Below are 15033 nucleotides of genomic sequence, written 5' to 3'. Positions count from 1 at the left end.
GTACCGGTTTGGGGAACCACAGAGGCAGAGGTTTCAGTAAATGAAGAGCAAACTAAAGTGACTGGGATGATGGTGCCAAGAAACGCCATTTGATAGGTTACGTACACACTGAAGGTATGTGTGCATCGTCAGAGCAAAGACGTTTGCTTGAAAAACGCCTAAAGCTACAGAATTAGTTAATGCAATGAAGGATAAAGTACAGGGTACCTGAAGCCAAGAAAAATGCACCTCTGTGATCATGTTCACTTGGCAGTGACAGTGCAAATGTGGCGACATTTAGCAGGGAGCCCAGAGAGCTGCTCCACGGACACCAGGGTGCGTCCGGACTTGCCTTCCCACACTGTGACGGACCCACGGCCACCGCTGACGGCAGCATGAAAACACCCTGTAGCCAAGAGAGAGTCTCTTTCAGAAGGGAGCTGGGAGCATCAGTGCCGAGGACTGCGGGGACCTGCGGGTCCCCCCTGCAGCTGCGCTCAAGGATCCAGATTCTCAAAGGTTTTGAGGTCCGAGAACAGGCTGAGACCAAAAGTCGCTGCCGTGTGAGCGGTTGTGTCCGCAGCCCCTGAGCACATACTCCTGCTGCGCCTGTCCCAGCTGCGGAGGGGTCAGGCGGCCGTTTCCAAAGGGACAGGTTGCTCCGTTTGGCATTCCTGACATGCTCAGCGAGGTGAGCGGAGGCTTATGTCGCGTCTCACACAGAATGTTCTGTTCGTGTCAAAGAATGAGCCCAATGGCTCAGGTCACCAGAGGATGCTCGTGGTGGAAAATTAATCCTTCACTCTAAGAAGTGTCATTTCCTGGAGTAAGAGATAATAACAAACGCAAGAGTCTCCAGCTGGTAGCTTTGGATAGGTGATCTCTGCAGGATGAGCTGTTGCCTTGGAAGTGAAACAGCAGTAGAGAATCTCTGAATAGAGAGTATTTGTTCTGCTACACCCAGAGTTATTGGGCTCATAAGTAACACAGCAAGAGCATCCAGTTTTTTCAGTGTTGCATACATTAAGCTGAGTGTATATATACAGCTGCATATTTACAGAGCTACTTGTGGTTTTATTGCACTATTCAATTAAGTATATTCAATATTTCTGTGTTGACTTTTCTAAAATAGAAAGAAATACACAATGAAATTGTTCCAGAGTGACGCCACAGGAATATTTACGCCACTGAGAAGATGTGAGGCAGGATCTAACAGAGAAGAGGACAAACTATCACCAAAAAACTCAGATGTCACAAAGTTTGATTAGAATGGAAAACAATGCAGATTTTCAGTCTAAGTTTCTATGATATTTGTTTCCTGTGGACTGTGTGTACACAACAGCCCTGAAACAGGCTGTCATTCTCAGGTCCACCTGCAATTAAGCCAGTTGTTTCCACGTGGAGTGACCCTCTTGGAAATTAAAACATTTCAGAGAAGCAGAGGCTCTAACAAGGAATGAGGAAACTGCTTTGATGAACACTGAATCTCAGGTGTAACTCCTCTGACAACAGAGCGAAGGAATCCCCCAGCTATTATTTATTACTAGACTGTAGGGATATAAACGTTAACTTCCCCTTTTTTGCATTAAAAAAAAAAAAAAAAAAGTAAAAAAAATCATACTGAGAACTTGCTTACTCCAGGAAATAACAGATATCATTCTACTCCTATAATTATGCAAAACATTTCTCAGTAATGGGTAAGCTTACTCCAGAAGGGCAGTGGCTTTTTCCATTTTAGCTTATTTTGCTCCAAAGACAATTCACTGCAGAAAATTCAGCCTCTGCTTTAAAATTATTAAACCTTCCAAAGCTGAAAGTCTCTTCTGTCTGTTTTTTATGACTGAAGATTATTTTTACAAATTAATCTATTATGTAACAATTTTGTCCTTGCTGATGCTGGACACATACGCGGTACAGCATGAACAGTCGCCTACATCTGCTAGACAAATTCAGATGTGCCTGCTCAGACTCATGTGTGCCCGCTGGTTCAACCAGATGCTGAATCCAAGAGTGAAGCCAAATCAAATGGTTTGACCCCACTTACGACTTTGCCAAATCCAGTTTTCCACCAACAGACATTTCGCATGTGTGCAGCCAAAGGAAAAAAAAACATCGTCCACCTAGTAACGAGCAAAGGGAGGAAAAGCAGCCTGATTTTACAGACCCTGAGCTACCGACTATCCGAAGCTACGAGGGCGCCCCACGGGCCGGGTCGCTCCTGTCCGCAGGCACCCAGCTCTCACGCTCTTCTCTTTGCACCAGCTGTGCAGCACGGTACGTTTTGGAAGGAACATGGGGTTGATGTATCGGAAGTTACTGAAAATGAGGTGATATGGGAGTGGTTTATTTTCAGTGCCTGATTTGTGAGAGAATGTGCTCAAATATTCCAGAATACTGATCTATCAGAGAAAAATGGGTGCAAGGTAAGGGGTGTCATGCTGCATTTCTTGCTAAATGTATGTTTTCATTTAATTCCAACTAGAAAGTAAACAAAGATTGTGGCTGCAGAAGAATTCGAATAGCTTTGTTTCCCGGGGTGCACATACAAGCACTGGGGAGCAGTTTCCAGGATCAGAAATTCAGCCAGCTTTGGGTGATAAACCCTCCAGAGAGGAAAGAGAAACCCCACGTTTTTAAATACAGTTCTACCTCTCTTAATATTTCTTCCTGTTAGATTGTGTTGGTGGTCAGACTCTAGGGACGTGCTTGAACTGTTAAAAAATCAAGACATTTAAGGATTATTTACTGTATTAAATCCTCTCACAAGCAGTGCACTCTATTGCGCTGTGTACAGTATAATGGCATGACTGCCATGACTGGTAATTTTCCTTTTCTTTCCTAGTACAAGGATGCGTTTGTGAAGGTGAATCCAGGGTACAAGTGGTGCCCCACAACAAACAAGCCTGTGAAAACCCAGACATTAATTGAGTTGCCGAGACTCTAGTTGAGCCTCTGCCTAATAACCTAAAATATTCCTCAGTGAATCGTTGCTTTCAAGAGTTGAGCCCAGGTGTGTGGCATATCACCACCCATACCTCATTTGGGGTCCAGATATGATTGATTTTAAGTTCAGGCTTAACTGCGGTTAGAGATCTTCATTTTCTAGTCAAAATGGAAAATGCTGATTGTGTGCATTCTTCTTCTCTTTCAGAGAGTGCTGTGCTATGTTTAGTAATTTACTGTTTACAGAAATAAATTATGGGTGTCCATGAGGTTGGAGGTGCTAATGTTCTTGTGGATGAGTGTACCAGTGGAGGCAACTTTTTGCACTGAAATTCAGAGAAGTGTAATTTAATTTCACTTAAAATGGGCTCTTTTGCCCATTACACCTTGGAGGTTAGATTCTAACCGTTTAAACATTTCAAAAAATGAAATAAAATCAAATCCATGAAGCAGTGAAGGTGGAGCACCTGAGGTGGTGAAAGGCAGATAATCTCTCACTGATATCCACAAATAGCAGAACTCTTGCAATCACGGCCTTGAAATACAGAGATGTTAACGTTAAATACTGGCAGCTTAAGAAGCTAACAGTCAAGGTAGAAAAGAATTTTTCCCCCACCACACTTTTTTCTTTTTTTTTTTTTTCTTTCTCTTTTCACTTTAAAGTTTCTGATTTTACGCCTACTGATCTATTTGAAACTTTGTCATATCCTACCCAGTTTATGACAAGTGTGTGGCACTTTTCTGCTTACGGAGATTGTGACCTGGAGAGTGGGAAACGGTTTAATGGAACAAGTGTGGAAGGATAGAAAGGGATAAAAAGCCTTGTATACATTTTTGCCAGTTTAGCGGTATGAAAATTCCTGTGATGAAGTTCCTTCTGGCGAGGAAGGAACTGTGGAATGTGGTCAAAATAAAGCTTTTCATGCTACATAGTTGTGATACATGGAAGACCAGTTCTAAAAATCTCCATCCCCTTCATCCCGTTCTGCTTTTGCCATCAGAGTAGTAATTCTTATGCTCCTTAAAGTTTATTGACTAAACAGAAAGAACAATTAGCAGGTTTTGGTCTGCCTGGCTCCTGTCCCCCAAGACTCCTGCCGGGATTTCCCACTCTAGAGCTTCTTGAGTAGAGAGAGATCTTCAGCCGACACCTGTCAAAGCAGAGGACAGAGAACTCGAGAATGAATTAGAAACTAATTTAACCCACTGTTTTATCTATAGAGCCATTTCTTTCTGAAGAAGTCCCTCTTGTCTGCTATGTGTGATTTTTTTAGGTTTTTACTATTTATTTTCTGCAGAGTGAGTCAGTGCCACTGAGGGTAAGCCGGGAAGAGGAAAGAGGAGAAGAAATGAGATGCTGAGGATGTTTTATTGTGGTGGGAAATGAAATGTGTGCACTGGCATGATCTGTGCACCCGCTCTCTGGTGATTAATTATTTCAAGGCTTTGACCAAGTCGGGCCTGGCAGAAGGTCGCAGTCTGTGTCTGTGTGTGCCCCCGGGCACAAACAGACCCCACCAGAGAGCAGCGAGATCTAGAACGGGGACGTTCACGGGGTGGGGAAGGGGCTCTCCGACAGGCCAGTCAGACGGGCTCCCTACACCCGCTTGATGGAAATGACGGGTTCACCCACAACCAGCCAGCCTGGCTGCTGGCCAGGTGCCAGACCAAACCAGCTTTTATTTATGTCTCCCCTCTTTTCTTCCTTTTTCTTTTGGTCCTTCTTGTTCTTCTCTGGTTTGCTGTGGTTTGAACTCAGCCAGCAGGCAATCGCCACATGGCCCCTTGCTTACTTCACCCCCGCCCCAGCTCAGTGAAATAGGAGAGGAACAAAAGAAGAAATTCACAGGTTGAATAAAAAAATTTACTAACAACAACAAGTCCAGAACAGGTGAAGGTGGTCCCCGAGCGGTGGCCGGTCCAGGCCCGTCCCCAGCAGCGACCCGACCGCACCAGAGAATCTGCCACGACCCGGGAACCGAAACGGGGCGTGGGGGAGCAGCGTCCTCCTGGACACGGAGCGTGACGTGACCCAATGTGGAATGCTCCAACCCAGCCCTGCCCTCAGCCGTGCTCCCCTCAGCCAAGGAGAGGGAACTCCCGCCTGGCCCAGAGCAGGACAGGGCTCAGCTGGCTCCTGATTTCCCCATCAGCCCGTGCACCTGCACCCGGTAAATGCAGGTGTACTCGGGGTTTCCCCAGTTGCTCTTCACAAGGAATCTGAGGAGTGAAAAGGCTCTGGGAAACGGGGCGTTCTGTGAAGACAAGAGGGAAAAGGAAGCAGAGGTGTTATGAGCGACAGTGCAGTCAGTCCCTCCCTGCCAGCCCTGCTCCTGCACAGGAACCAGCTCCCGGAGGCGGATGGGAGCGGCTGCTGCCATCGGGGTCACTGCTGGCGCTGGGGCCACTGGGAAGGCCGGGGAACGGCACGGGGGAAGGCTCCTGGCCTCCTCTGCGTGCTGGCCCGGCTGGGGCTGCGTCCCCCTTCCCCCTGCCCCTCGCTCTGCGCCGACAGAGAGGCCGAGGAGGGGCTCCTGTGCGTGGGGCAGCTGGCGCGCAGCCCCCCGGGCCCCGCTGCCCGCTCTGCCTGCCTTCCTCCTGGCAGGGTGAGCACCGCAGAGAAGGGGATGCCCTGCTGCGAGGAGAGGGCCCTGTCCAGCTGCCAGTGGGCCACGGGATGCAGCGACGGGGTTGCCCGGCGGCTGTGGCCACCGGCCATCCCTGTTTCTCCAGGGCACACGGGCGCCGTTTGGTGGAGGGGCGTGTGTGCAGCTGGCCCTGCTGAGGGCACTGCCTGCAGCCAGGGCCCTCTCAGGAGTCGTGCTCCCACGGCGTGACCTTGCCCTTGCTCTCCCTTTGCTACCACCACCGCCTGCTCCTCAGCCCCGCCAGGGCTCTCTGGGCGGGGGCCCGGGGCCCTGTGCCCAGGGAGGAAGCGTTCACACCCCCCTGCCATGGGCTCCCAGCCAAGCCTGGTTTGCTCCCCGGCATCCTCCCCTGCCCGTGGAGCGTACCTTCAGAGGGAAGGTCTGAATGGCCTCTTTGGTCGCGTCGAAGGTGAACGTCAGGAGCAGCGCTTCCTCCTCTCCATCTGCGTCCAGTCCCTTGGGGCAAAAGCACAAGCAGAGCAGTTCAGACTCAGCCCCCCAAAGAGGGGACGTGGGCGCTGGCTCAGCCCGGTCAGGTACCCGGCCTCTCCCGGGCTCCAGCAGCACTCTGACACTGCCCGGGGCGGAGCTCGGTCTCCTCAGGGTCAAGAACCCGGAGGTGCTTTGGCCAGAATATCTCCCGAGAGGGATGAAACCTCTGGAGCCCTTGAAGCATCCCCCCAGGGCAGCGCGGTGCTCAGCAGAGAGCAGGATACAAACCCCAGGGAATGCACAGAAGGCCGCAGGCAAGTCCCTGTCACGGCTTTCCCCCAGGGCCAGACCCCAGCAGACCCGCCCGGTAAGACACTTACGAAGACAGCGACGTCTCTGGGGGTGCTGGTGACGGTTCCAAACAGAGACGCCTTGTAGTGCATGGTGACAGCAGTCGGATGGACTCGTGCTGGCAGCCTGATGACCACCTGGCCCTGGTGCCCTGGCAGAGGCCAGCAGTTCTTTAGGAACACATCCGGCTGCAGGCAGAACGAGAGAGCAGTGAGGGCTGAGAGTGCGTTGGGGACAACACAGCTCGTGCCGCTCGGAGCACGGGACCAGGGTGTCTGGGGGGCAGCAGCTCGGAAATGAGGCGCCTGTGAGGAGCGGACAGAAGCAGGAGGCCGCCTTCCCTGCCTGACAGAGGGGGCTCTGGGTCTTACGGAAAAGAGGAGAACACTGGTTATGAAACCACCCCAGTCAGGGCCTTACAGAAACACTCTCTGCCCAGTGGCGCTGCAGGGCACCCCCTACCTCCCGCCTCCCACCCCTGAAAAGGCACCGTTAGGGACAGGTGTGGAAAGGGGGTCAGCATGGAGAAAGTCTTTCACTCAGCTGGGACAGAGGCCTGTGGGCAGGAGGCAGCAGTTCCGCTCAGTTCAGCTCTGCTCCCCTTCTGAGGGGAACCGCTGATCTCCAGCAGGCCCAGCCCTGTGTCCGAGCTTTGGTTTCAGGAACCTGATCAGCACTGCGGGCTGGAGCAGCACTGCCCTGGACTGAGAGGAGAGCCCTGAGCTCGGTCCCAGCTTCACAGGAAGGAAGGAAACCAGCACTGATGAGTTCTGCTACGGTACCTCCAAAATAGCATTGGGAGATTTGGCCAGAAAGAACCACTCCTGAACCCTGCAGCGCCAGTCCTCTCTGCAGCTGTAGGTCTCTGAAGTTCTCTGCATGTCAATGGAGGCACCTGTAAGGGAGGGAGAGCAGGTGACTGCAAGAGGCCCCAGACCAGGAGCACTTGGTGCTCAGACACTATTTCTGGTGCCGCCGAGCAGCTCCACGTCTGTCAGTGCTGTTCTCATCCCCAGGCCGTGGGGGGGCCCGGCTGCGCGGGGCAGGGACGGCATCCCTGTGCCTGGCGACTGCTGCCGCCACGGCGCCACGAGGAGAAGGTCTGAGGGTGCTGGGGGGCAGCAGGCGCCGGGGTGACGACAGCGGAGCAAAGCTGAGGGCTCGCTGCGTGGGCAGCAAAGGGTGACCCAGCCGTTCCCTTCGCGGATGCAGCCGGAGGAAGAGCCCCTCCATCAGCGCAGCAGCGTGTGCGGGGGCAGCGCCAGAGGCACCTGCGCAGGGGCCAAGGGCAGGACTGGGAGGGAGCCCGAGAGAGCTGCTCTGCCACAGCCTGGCTCGGGGACCCCAGGCAGCATTTCAGCTGCCCCACTTTGGAGAGCACGGCCTCCTCTGGGGAGTGCTACAGGCAAGCGCAGGGCAAGGAGGTGGGGCTGCTTGTGTCCGTACCAGAGCTTTTCAGGGCCCAGTCGAACATTGCGTCCAAGACTTCCGAAGGCACTGCCTGCATGCTGTCCCGAGTTTCCTGGCGAAGCTGTGAATGAACACAGAAAAGGACCATGTCAGCAGGCAGAGCAGCGTGGCTACTAGCGCCTGCAGAGGCAAAGGGTCAGCGTCAGAGGTGCAAGTCAAGCCTTGTCCACAGAGCCGAGACACTCTGCCGCTGGTGTGAGACACGAGGCCTGAGGAGCAGTCTCTGTGGCCATGGCCACGGCCCCGAGGCGGGTTGATGAGGGTCCCCACCGTCCCGTCCCCACCCTCCACGCTCTCCAGGTCAGTCGGGAGACGGTCCCAGGCCCCGCCGGCGTTGGCTGACCCCGTGAGCGTGCCTGGGTCTCACCACTGCCCCCGGGGCCCGGCCAGAGCAGCCAGAGGCCCCGGCGTGTCACGGGAAGGCTGCTGGGAGTCCTCCGCTGCCTGAAGCAGCCCAGATAAACGGGGCCCGGAGAAGGGCCTGTGCAGCACAGCAGCTCTCCCAGCCAGCCCCTGGCAAAGGCTGGCTTCTTGTGGCCAGCCGTCTGAGCCCAACAACTCCCCCAAGGAGGGCTTTCTCGGGGGTTCTGCCCAGCCAACCCTCCTTCCCCAAAATGCAGGGTCACCTTCTCTACACTGTTGAACTCCGCCGTCAGCTGAGCCAGCTCCTCCAGCAGAAGGCCCCAGTTTTGGTGTTCCCTGAACCACAAAGCAGGCAGATCGCTGCAGGAAGAGAAAAGCCGTTCTTGTCAGAGTGGCCCATCCCGTGTGGGGGGCCTCTGAGCTCAGCAGAGAGGACAGACACATGTGCTTTCCATCCTCTGCCCGTGCAAAGGCAGGAGGGAGGTACAGGCACCCGGCTGTTGGGAAAATGCGTGCAGGGAGCCCGAGGGCGGCCGATGCTTCCGCACAGACCCAATTCCAGCTCAGGACACGTCTCTTACCGCAGGGTCTCCAGGTGTGCTAGAGACACACGGGTCAGCTCCTGAAAGGGAAGAACACTCCGTTAGAGTATCCACTACCAGAGCTGCTGCCGGGGCTTCCCAGGAGAGGCTTCCCCAGGAAGAGCCGACAAAAGGTGCTGCTTCTTTGGGTCCCCCTGCAGGGAAGCAGGAGAGGCTGTGATTTGTCCAGCCACCGTCAGAAAGGCTCCCTTGCAGGAGGTGCCCATCCCACCAGAGTCACTGACCTCCACCAGGCCCTTGGCGTGCGTGCTCCACGCTGGCAGCGAGCTCCAGCAGTTACCACCAGCTGCAATTCACATCACAAAGAGACAGTTACTTGCCTGGGGTTGCCAGCCATGCCTGCAGTCACCTTGTCTCCTCCCTGTTGCCTTGGGGCTGGGGCAGCTGGTGGGGTAACGTGGGGTGCAGAGAGAGGACGTGCCTCTGACCGGGAGCCATCGCCCCAGGCTTGAGGGGACTGCGCAGCCGTGCTCTTCGGGTGTGCTCAGTGCCCCAGAGCTGCTCCCCGTTTCCCCTCGTGGCTTTGGTGAGCACTGAGACCAGGCTGCAAGGGCTAGGAGAGGCACCTTTCCACCAGTCCCCCTGCGCGGCCCCTCTGGGAGCCCCCAGTTCAGGCTGGGAAATAGCTACCTACACCCTTCTCTCGCAGGCTTGCAGACTGAGCAGGCCATTTGCACTAGTGGCCAAGCAGCAGCATGGCTGGAGACTCCCAGTCTTACTGGTAGTCCAAAAGCAAGTGCCACTCAAGGACATACTCAGGAAGCACTTGGGCCAGGGGAGTTTCCGCACACACTGGCCCGGAAGGAAAGCTGGCCAGCAGAAAGCTGGCACCCAGCATGTTCTCTCACGCAAACTCACCAAGAGCCACTGCGAGGAACAGGAAGGCAGCTTGCAAGAACCTCTTCTTCTGCGAGGCCATCTTCTGCCTGAAAAAGAGGGAGTCCTGTGTCTGTCAGTGAGCCAAGCCTTGAGCAAACGCCGTCACAGGTGGATTTGCGTTTTCAGGCTGAAAAGCCTCTCTTTTGGAAGCCTGCTGCCGACAGAGAGCTGACAGAGCAGCGCCCAGGAGGAACGTGATTTCCATGCGCACTGTTTGACACAGCCAGCAGCTCCCGCACCAAAGTCTGGGCCTCTGGCAAACGTGTGGGAGCAAAGCTGCCGTGGGGCTTGGCTCGAGCTTCTCCCTGAGAATGGCCACAGCATGAACAGTGCTCGAGCTTTGATGCCCAAGTGGGAGCCCCGGGCTGCTGGCTGGGGAACACCCCCTGCTCTCCCTGTGGCTTGCACTGGCCCTCAGACATCCCCTTTCTCCCCCCATCCACGGCAGAATCATGTGGTACGTACACGGCAAAGATGAACGTGCTCAGAAATCTCCCCAGGGAGATGAGGGCACCTGGCAGACGGCAAGCAAGACCGAAGACCATCCCTGGGCAAAGAAATCAGAGAAAAGTCAGGCCTGTCTCTGGAGGTCTCTTCCCAAGCATCCCCAGCCACGCACGTTTTGGCTCCCTGCAGGGAGGCGGGCACAGAGTCCTACGCACTCCCTCCCTGGGGCAAAGAGCAGGGCAGCCCCCACTTCTCCTGCCGCTTGGGACATTTGACCAGAGCTCGGGCACAGCGCGGCTCTCTGAGTTCACCCCCCAGGACTTCGCTCAAGCGGCAGCGCTGAGCTTACTTGCAACTTCCATGGCCTTGCTGCACTCCGCAGGCTCTCGAGCGCCTGAGCTGGGAGTTGGCGGCACAAATCCTGTCCCCAGCTTCACCTCCGTGCAGAGGCTCCTATGGGAAAAAAAAGAGATGGCGATTGCCGAGCGTCCCCGCGCTGCGTGAGACGAGGCCTCTGCCAGAGGTCGGCCTCGGGAAGCCTCCCAGGGGCCACCCCCGCTGCATCGAGAGAGGGCAGCACAGCTGGGCTGCTTCCAGGGGACCCCCTCTCCCCTCCCCATCCTTTGCTCTACAGGCCTGCGGTGGGAGAAGAGGCAGCAGGCTGGCAGCAGCCCCCCGCTGTGGGAAGTGCACTGTCAGCAGAGCCCGATTCTCGCCTCGTCCCTCCCTGCTCTCTGGCCCCTGGCACCAACCTGCCCCTCGGCAGGCACCTCTCCGTGGCCGTTTGCAGAGGGGGCACAGGCTGCTGTCCCCCACTGCGACTCCCCACCACTTCCCTGGTCACTGGCAGTCCTCCCACCCCTCTCCTCCCCACAGAGCTGCCCCCTCAGCCAGGCGGGACCGCGCCTCAGCGCCCCGAGGGGGCCAGTCTCCGGCCCCGGGGGCTCGGCCTCCCCGTGCAGAGACCCCTCCCTGTGCGGCAGCACCAGGTCCCCGACAGCCCCCGCTGCACGCCGGCTCTTGGCCGGGAGAGCCGGCCAGGCTCTCAGCCTACCCCCCACAGAAGGGGCTTCGCAGGCCACGGGCTCTTCTTCAGAGGCCCCTGGCGCTTCCCCACGCTGCTCTGTGCCCCAGCGCCCGTGTTGGGCTGCGTCCCGGCTGCCCCCCTGACCCAACGCCCAGGGCAGCAGCAGCCCACTTCTTACCCGCTGCTCCTCGCCGCCTCCCCCGTGGGCTGCGGATTTGCCTTGTTCCCCAAGGAGCCTTTGGAGGCCCCTTGGCATCTTCTCTGGGGTGCCTTCCTCCTTGCCATCTCTGGGCAAAGGTAGCTCCCCGCTCTGCTCGTCCGCTCAGCCCCAGCAGCGTGACCTGCTCGGGGCAGCAGCCGCACGGCATCTGTGGGCTCCTGCCCGCGCACCACGGGGCTTGGTGGGCACCAGCTGTGACGTCACAGTGGCAGCTCTGACCTCACAGTGGGGCTCCCGAGGGCTGAGCAGGGCGTGGAGACCCTGTGGACTTCCCCGGGCAACATGGCTGCTGCCCGCCCAGGCACAAACTGGCCCCCAAGAGAGACGACTGAGATCTAGAATGGGGGAGTTCTTGTAGAGTTTTTTATGCTACCTAGTTATGATATATGGAAGTGAAGGGGACTTGCTACAAGCATACTTGAAATTACAAGATCTCCTGTCCTTGCTAATGTATAGGGACCAGTAAAGTAGGACATTCAGTTTTAACATTAACCGTCACTTGTGTTTTACTAGCTTGTGTTTTTCCTGTGTTTTACGGCAACGCATCTAATTTTGTTTATACTCTTTTCCTAACTATCCTCGTTACCCACTGGTAAGATGTTTTGCAACCTGTAACTCCTTGCCTAGTGGAGATAAGACAGGCCTTGGACAGTCTGAAAAACTCCCTGAGTACATCCCTGACAACAGTGGCCTACAAACAAGCGCCTGAGAAGACGCCAGTGTCAAGAAAAGCAACTGGAAGCTGGTTTAAACCAACCCCCTTGGAACAAAGAGGAGCCGAAGGATGGGTGAGGTCACTCCATGACCATGTATGGACACGGGAAGCCTAAAGTTCAGCTAGCGGGCAGTGTGAGGAAGACGATGTGGACCACCAAGGCGCGGAGAAGACCCTCACTCTATATTCACTATGCATGCTCAGACGATGTAGATGAATTCTGAGAACCTGTTAGCATAAGACTGCCTTTTCCAGGAAATCTGATGCATATGTATGCTTTTTGTGTATATTAGTCAGAGAGTTTTGTGAGTAAGCGTGGCACTCGTGGTGGAGCGATCCCCAGTGCTGCCCAGCGCTGCGAATGAAGAATCTCTGCTGAACAGTTACACTGAATTCTGACTGCTGAGTGAAGCTCTTTGTTTCAGAAGTGTAAGTTTTGCAAGAGCACTTCATTTTATGGGGGAACAAGACACACCAGCTGAAAGAAACAAAGTTCATGGACGTGTCATTTCATCAGTGCCAAAGATATGCTGACAATGCACAAACCACACCATACACCCCCACACACCTCTGTGGGTGTGTTCCTAATCATTTCTGGATCCAGAGCCTTTTGAGCAGTGTCGCCACGCTTCCTGTGTTAAAGAGCACAGTTTAAGGCAATGAGAACCACCTCCCACTGATTCTGGCACACGTCACCTACCAAAGATTGACAGAAATCTGTACAATACAACACACAACAAGTCTGTCACCCCAACCAAAGCCAAATCAAGTGCGATCACCTACCACCGGTGCTCTCAAACATAAACCCCAGATTTGTCTAGCCTTACTGCCCTACTGAAGGCAATGGAAAGAACGCCTGAGAACAGGTTACCTCAGGGCAGGGTTTCTCTCCTCCACTGATGCTTCCACCCCCTGTCCCTGTAAGCGGCAGCCTGCGAGTCTACAGCGCAGGGCGGGGAAAGGCAGCCTGCTGCAGCAGACACGATGCTGTTGCATTCCTGGAACAAGACGCAGCAGACAGAGCCAGCAGTGTGCCTTTTAGTGTGTGCAGCGAAGACGAGGTGCCACCAGGAAGCACCTGCAATTTCACACCTGGGGCATAATGGTCATTCCTGGTGAGTCACATGAACTTCCTTTGCTGTCACCATTACTGCCTGCACACTCTAAAATGATTCGCTCACACTCATTGCTCCTCAAAGTCTACTCATAATCTGCTGTTTTCAGCAGTTACGGATGTATCAGAGGAAGGTTATCAAACAAACCAACCAAGAGATAAGACCAAAGCAAAATGGACAAGGCTGTGGAAGATTTCTCCCGAGGTTCTTCCATTACGGTGCTTCTGATGGTCCCAGTCAATGGCACAAACATCTGAAGAAGCTACTGAGGGGTACTGAGCGATCACATTTCAGGTAGTGCTTGATAACCATGTATTTTCTGCACGCTTTACTTCTGGAATTATCTTGCATTTATCACAGCTGAGGAGTTTACAAGCACCCATATTAACAGCGGACCAGATGACTTTTTTCCCTGATAATTTGATTCCCCCATCCACGTCTCAATATCCCACAGAAATCTTGTTAGTTTGTTTGTTGAGCCCCTGGGGTTATGTTCATCATGGGTATTTATTTACTTTCATACCTACAGAAGATCTCATCATCCATACACATACGTAAGCACTGTGGTGTCCTGTAGCAATGAGTTCCATCTCATAGCTATTCATCACGGCAAAATAAACTTTCTATAATATTCAGGTAGGTTAAAGTCCTTTAAACTGCAAAAACATTGCACAGTGTTCAGTTACAGGTCACTCGGAGAGGATTTGGTCTCTAAAGCCCTTGGCAGAGGTCTATTTCTTCCAACACCCCAAGCTCCATAGCACTGTAAAGCGTAAAGCCACAATCGGGAATCTAAAAGCCCGGCACGCAGACACACGCACACGGCTCTGGTCGGTACCTTAACCTCTGAATATGCTTGCAGCTGCCTGGTGAGACAGGACATTCATTACTGATTCGCTTTTAATTCATTTAATTAAATAATTAATTAAAGCACTGAACTGTAGTGTTCCCTGCAATCCATGATCCCGCTGACTTTAGTGGGTTTGGGGACAAAGTTCAACACTCTGCAAGTGCTACCGGTTTGCCCTGCGTGGGGTATGAGAGGATCCGCTCAGTCTGGATCAGAAAGAGGTGCACCAGGATCACTCATCATCTCTGAGCTGCCTCTCATCATCCTGCCTCGCAGGCTGCCTGCGAGAAACTCCCAGCTTGTAATCGCCCCCCACTGTCCCAGGAAGAGTATCCCCTACCTGCTTCCCCCCGGCTCCTTCCAGGGGGAATAAGGATGCTCATTTCCCACTCCGTGCCCCTTCTCCCATACATACTTTTAATCCAAGGATGTCACAACGCTCTCCCATTTCAGTATGAGATCTGCTGTCAACCAAGCATGGCCCCAGCCACTGTAATGTAGAGTCAATCACACTTTTCCTGATTTGAGTGCTCAGGTTTCCACAAACAATTCTTGAACGCAACCAGCGCTATCTGCTATATAACTGCTTGCACCAATTTTCTGGAAACAATTCCTTATTGCAGCAAGGAGACTTCATTCAAAATTACTGCCTAGTGTAACTTTCAAAAGATTTCTCAAAGAATAGACAACTATTTATCTATGTGGTTTTTCTGCCGAAGACTTAAACATCATCCTCTTCTACAGGAGACAAACAGGTTTTTGCTGTTATGAAGATGAGTGCGAGCCACTGGGTATTTGCCAGGCAGTAAAATTTGTTATTTCCAAGAAAATCACGGCCCCAGATGACAGGCTTTTCTCAGATAGGCACCGATTTCCCTGTATGCACATGGAACCAAGACCACACATAAGAAAACAAGCAAAGTAGAAACTATGCAGAAACTCAGCCTACGGAGCCATGCAGGGAAGTGTCAAAGGAAAACCCGCCTACCCGT

The 15033-nt window shown here is 53.7% G+C and overlaps 1 long non-coding RNA gene across 3 annotated transcripts; it reads right to left on the bottom strand.

Annotated features, from left to right (window-relative positions):
• Nucleotides 1-6095: 6095 nt before the first annotated feature.
• LOC141968999 (uncharacterized) lies at nt 6096-13054 on the bottom strand. Of its 3 annotated transcripts, XR_012634968.1 has the most exons (5): nt 11320-13054; nt 10464-10567; nt 9647-10214; nt 9013-9074; nt 6096-8922 (listed from the first exon to the last, which is right to left on the bottom strand). It is a non-coding gene; the product is annotated as an uncharacterized LOC141968999 (long non-coding RNA). The 3 variants fall into 3 exon arrangements; XR_012634967.1 differs by lacking the exon at nt 11320-13054 and having other exon boundaries at nt 10464-10924; XR_012634969.1 differs by lacking the exon at nt 11320-13054 and having other exon boundaries at nt 6096-8808; nt 10464-10924.
• Between the last annotated feature and the right edge of the window lie 1979 nt (nt 13055-15033).

This window comes from Athene noctua, chromosome 21 (assembly GCF_965140245.1).
Source record: "Athene noctua chromosome 21, bAthNoc1.hap1.1, whole genome shotgun sequence".
Taxonomy (NCBI): Eukaryota; Metazoa; Chordata; class Aves; order Strigiformes; family Strigidae; genus Athene; species Athene noctua.
Note: the sequence above shows the minus strand (reverse complement) of the source record. Positions and strands in the feature narration are given on the sequence as shown.